Source organism: Echinops telfairi, unplaced genomic scaffold, assembly GCF_000313985.2.
Source record: "Echinops telfairi isolate 266 unplaced genomic scaffold, ASM31398v2 ScPeMD7_3533;HRSCAF=4204_1, whole genome shotgun sequence".
Classification (NCBI taxonomy): domain Eukaryota; kingdom Metazoa; phylum Chordata; class Mammalia; order Afrosoricida; family Tenrecidae; genus Echinops; species Echinops telfairi.
Window position 1 is genome coordinate 30,768,449 of NW_022107432.1, and position 4,332 is coordinate 30,772,780.

At 49.4% G+C, this 4,332-nt stretch overlaps 1 protein-coding gene across 1 annotated transcript in view; it reads right to left on the reverse strand.

Annotated features, from left to right (window-relative positions):
* Nucleotides 1–1,188, reverse strand: part of SRSF3 (serine and arginine rich splicing factor 3) — a 7,632-nt gene extending 6,444 nt beyond the window's left edge. Inside the window, exon 1 of the mRNA XM_004710738.2 lies at nt 1,092–1,188. The gene's annotated coding sequence lies outside the window, so the exon portion shown is untranslated. The remainder of the gene's footprint in view (nt 1–1,091) is intronic.
* Nucleotides 1,189–4,332: the final 3,144 nt, after the last annotated feature.

Genomic DNA, 4,332 nt, shown 5'->3' on the forward strand with positions numbered 1-4,332 from the left:
GAAGTCAGCCAATCCACCAGAGGGGCCTCACAAAGAGCAAGGAAATAATCCCTTCACCTCTTTAATCCCGCGTTCCCACCACCTTTTCCAAGCTCCCAGTGCACGTGCTACAACAAAACCATGGGAAACGCGGGCAATCCAAGCCACACACACAAGGAATGCGAGCCCACGTCAATAAAGCAGCCTGAAAGGCAAGTCGATCGACAAACTATTAGTGATCACTAGGGAGGCGGCCGCACGAACGGTCCTGGGCTTTGGGCTACGATACACCGACACCCCCCCCGCCGTGGTTGGCGGTTCCAACCAGCCCAAAGGCGCCCCGGACGCTGAGCAACCTGCTCCCCCAAACAGCCCCCCGAAACCCGACGGAGCGCAATTCTACTTTCCACACGCGGGGGGGTGGCCACGAGGGGGAATGCACCGAGCAGCGCCGGCAACGACGAGGGCTGGAGCAATGGAGGGGCCGCGTTTCCGTGACGGAAAAGCCAAATCCAGAACGCAATCGAAAAGCTTTTCTAAGCACCCCGTTCTTCTCAAAGACTGCGAGGCAAGAACGAGCTCACGCCCAAGCGGCCCGAATCCCAGACAGACGCCAGTTGGAAAAAGGGGTTCGGGTCCGCGCAAAAGAGTCCCAGCATCACCCCAAATAAAGGTAACGTGGAAGCAGATACTAACTAGGGGGGGGGGGGGGGGGAGCTTGGAAGGTTCGACGCTCATTAGCGACCGGGGGAAAATTCCCTAAGGAACTTCCGGAGGTAACGAGCCCAAAAGGGCGCCATCAATTGAAAGGCCGCGGCCTGGCGCCCAATCCGGCGACTGGCTTCCCTCGGCCCCAACGCTGCGGTGGCGCACTACCCAGCCCCTCCCCCCGAGCGCCCCCACAAAGGGGAAGCACGACCCCGGGACCCCAAGGCCAGGCAACGTCCCCGACCGGCCGACGAGCTCCGCCGCCTCCCCGCGCAGAACGTCACAAAATGGCGGCGGCGTCTCTTTGTCTCCGTCTGGGGCCGCCATAGTGCCGGGCCGGCCACACCTTCAAGATTAGTTAAATACGGTTTCCCGCTTCAGTCTTTCCATCTCGGGCTTCTTACCGAAATCTGGTCTTGCAGACGCAGAGGTTTAAAACTACAATCGGGAAAGCGGCGTGTTCTCCTCCACCGGCTCGGCTACCACGCACACCCGCACGTCTCTGGGCTACTGGAAACGGCGGGCAACTGCCTGCTCCTCGCCCTCATTTATATGCCACATTGGCGTCACCGGATTGGACGAGCGCACCCAATGAGAGGCCGAGCGGCTGGTGACGTAGTGGTTGCAAACGCCGCGAGAGCCGTTTTCGCTGCGAGCGCGCAGCGGTTTTGCACCCGAAACCTTGTGAAGATCCCTTGCGTGTCCCGGAACTTCGCGGGGCATGTTCCTCCCTTGGGGACCCCGGAGGTTCTGTTTTTCTTTCCTTTTTAAAAAAAATCATCTTATTGGGAGTTCTTACAGAGATCATAACCTTCCATAGTTCAATCACATCACTCCCTGACCACAGTTAAGTTTCAAAACATGTTCTTTTTTGCTATTTCCTCAGTGCTGTTCCGCACCCGAGATGTAGCATTCCTTCCGCGTGGCCCTTCCGTGAAGGCCTGTCCAATTAGCTCACAGGTGGGTATGTGGTCTCCATTTTGTCTGAGCCACAAGTCAATTTTAGTGCTTGTTTTGAACTGCTGATAGCCCTTCCCCCTCAACACCTCATGCTCGTACAGCCTGGTGTGCTTCTTCCTTGTGGCCTTTGTTGCTTCCCTGCTAAATGACCACTTTAATTTCAATCCTTGAAGACCCCGGGCTATATCTTGTAATAGCTGGACACCATTAGCTTTCTTCACATTTGCATACGCACCCATTTTGTCTTCAGCGATCATGTTGGGGAGGTGAGTACCACATTATCAGAACAAACTTCTTGTACTGAGGTATGATTTATGTAGAGGCCCAAAGTCCATCTGCTTCCTTGTTGGAGATAGATAGATAGGTATAGATATATATACATACACATATACATACACAAACAACCCTATCTTTACATATTTACATATACACATCTTTACATATATATGTGTGTGTGTATATATATATATATATATATTTCACTTTTTTTGGCTTTCCTGTTTTTTTTTCTTTCCTCCTGCCCAACTCTCATGCTTACCCATCTTTCACCTCTAAGTAATTCTTGTCAGATATGTTTAAATTGATCAAATATGACCAGGAAAGCTACACTCTCCTCACTGTCAATTTTAGTACCCTTGCTATTCCCGTCTGTATCTTTATTGGCTCACTGCTCCCCTTCCGGACCCTTCCCCTCCCATCCCTCCCCCTCTTCCCCTTGGAACCTTAGGTCCTGATGCTGTCTCCTTGCGATTGCTAATCCTGCCTATCTTAAATAGACACCAAAAGGGAAGAAAAAAAAAGACCATACAAATAATTCCAAATCTAACTGTTATCCTGACCCAGAGTAGCTGAGTATCTGATCTCTGTTACATAGAGGGGATATGCTATAAATCATCCAGTCCCCCTTTCTCTCAGGGTTCCATATCTCAAACCGGCTTACCCAATATCACCTTTACCCTTTATTCCTCATTGCTCCTCCAGCAGGCTAGTGCCCCCACCCCACCCCCACCCTACTTCACCCATAGCACTGAATTACTTTTCTCCCTTTCATATCCAAGTGACTGGGATTTAATAAACAGCATCCTCACCTTCACTCCCAAATATCTATGTAGCTGTTTTTAACTAAGATCTAGTGGTTAGATGAAGTAATTACTTGCTATTTGTGAGTGTTGAAATTGGAACGAAAAGAATCGTATTTACAAACGTGGTTCCGAGTTGTGCCCAAACCGTTTGTAAGATGACATCTGCTCTTGCCCAGTGTCCAGACTTAAGGAACCGCTTAGCTCTGGAAATTCTGCCCAGTTGACTGTTTTTGCTGCTTCTCACCCAAATGGCAAGATTTGGCTGAGAAGAGGAGGTTAGGTCAACATCAAAGATTCTTAAAATGTTTAACAAGCCCATTAGCCAAGGAAACCGGTCTGGCCACTTAGAAACAATTACCTTGAGCAAAAACAAGCAAGCAAACCAAGCAGGAAAAGGGAGTTTCTGAAGACTGAATTTAAATTATGGGCCCCTAACAGAAAGGACTGGAAAGGCCCTGTGTTCTGCCTGTTGCTCTTGCCCTGGCCTGCCTAAGGCTGCTGTATTACCTGGAGGGGAAGGGAGCCATTTCAATATTTTGCACTTTCCCTAGGGAGACAGAGCCACAAGAACAACTTTGGTGAGAAATACTACAAGTAGGTTAGAAAAATCACCAAGCTCTCCCTCTCCTGAAGGGTAAATCCAGCCAGAAAGCTTGTCTCTGGTGCTGACAAATTAACTCCCTTTTGATTTATTAAAATTTATTTAAGTCTGCCCTCAAAGGAAAGAAAATTAAGAATTGTTTCTAACCATGAACTGAAACATACCAGTGATCATGAAGATAGCAGAGCTTTGGGCAACATTTCTTTCAGTTATCCGTAAGGTCTGGAAAGATAGTCCCATCTTTTCCTGATGTTTTCTCTCTCCCCCATGTCTTCTTTTAAAGTCTTCCCTTATTCTGGTTCTAAAAGGTTTGTCCTTGTGCTAGGGGGATATTGTCTGGCAGAGTCACAATAAAGGGGTTGTAGGGAAGTCAGGCACCCTTCAGACACCTATGGGAAAATCAAACCTGGGCCCACAAAGACTAGGCAGCAGCGACATATCACACTGATGTGCCCTGACTCAGTCAGCAAGGTCAGCCAGTAACCTCAAGCCCCCGCCCCCAAGTGGGCATAGGTGTGGATAAATACCAGACTGAGGGGAGGCTACCCCTTCTTGTTCAGGTGCGCTCTAGCAGGGTGGAGGGTGCTTGTCCTTTCCTGGTGGTCTGTTCCTTCTATGGGATTTCCTGCTCTTGCTTTCTACACGCTTGGTTTTGTACCCCCTGTTCCAGGATTCATGTGGTTTTTCCATGCTTGCCTGAAGCGGTCATGTTCAGCCTCAAACTTTTCCACAGCCCCCCGCCTTGCAGCCTTGCGCACTTTCCAGGAATAGTGTGTTCTTTCTGAGACTGTAATACCCTTTCCCTCAAAAAAGTTACTTGAATTTACAAAAGTGCTTCTGCCACTTGAATTCTTCCAGCGCTGAGAAGCAAGAACCGAGGTCAACCACCCCAGAAACCTACCACTTGGAGGCGAGGATGGGGTCGGGGGCACTAAGAATACCAAGATTTGATTGCTCTGAGCCTTGGTTTCCTCACTTGTTAAATAAGGATTTCATCCTGCC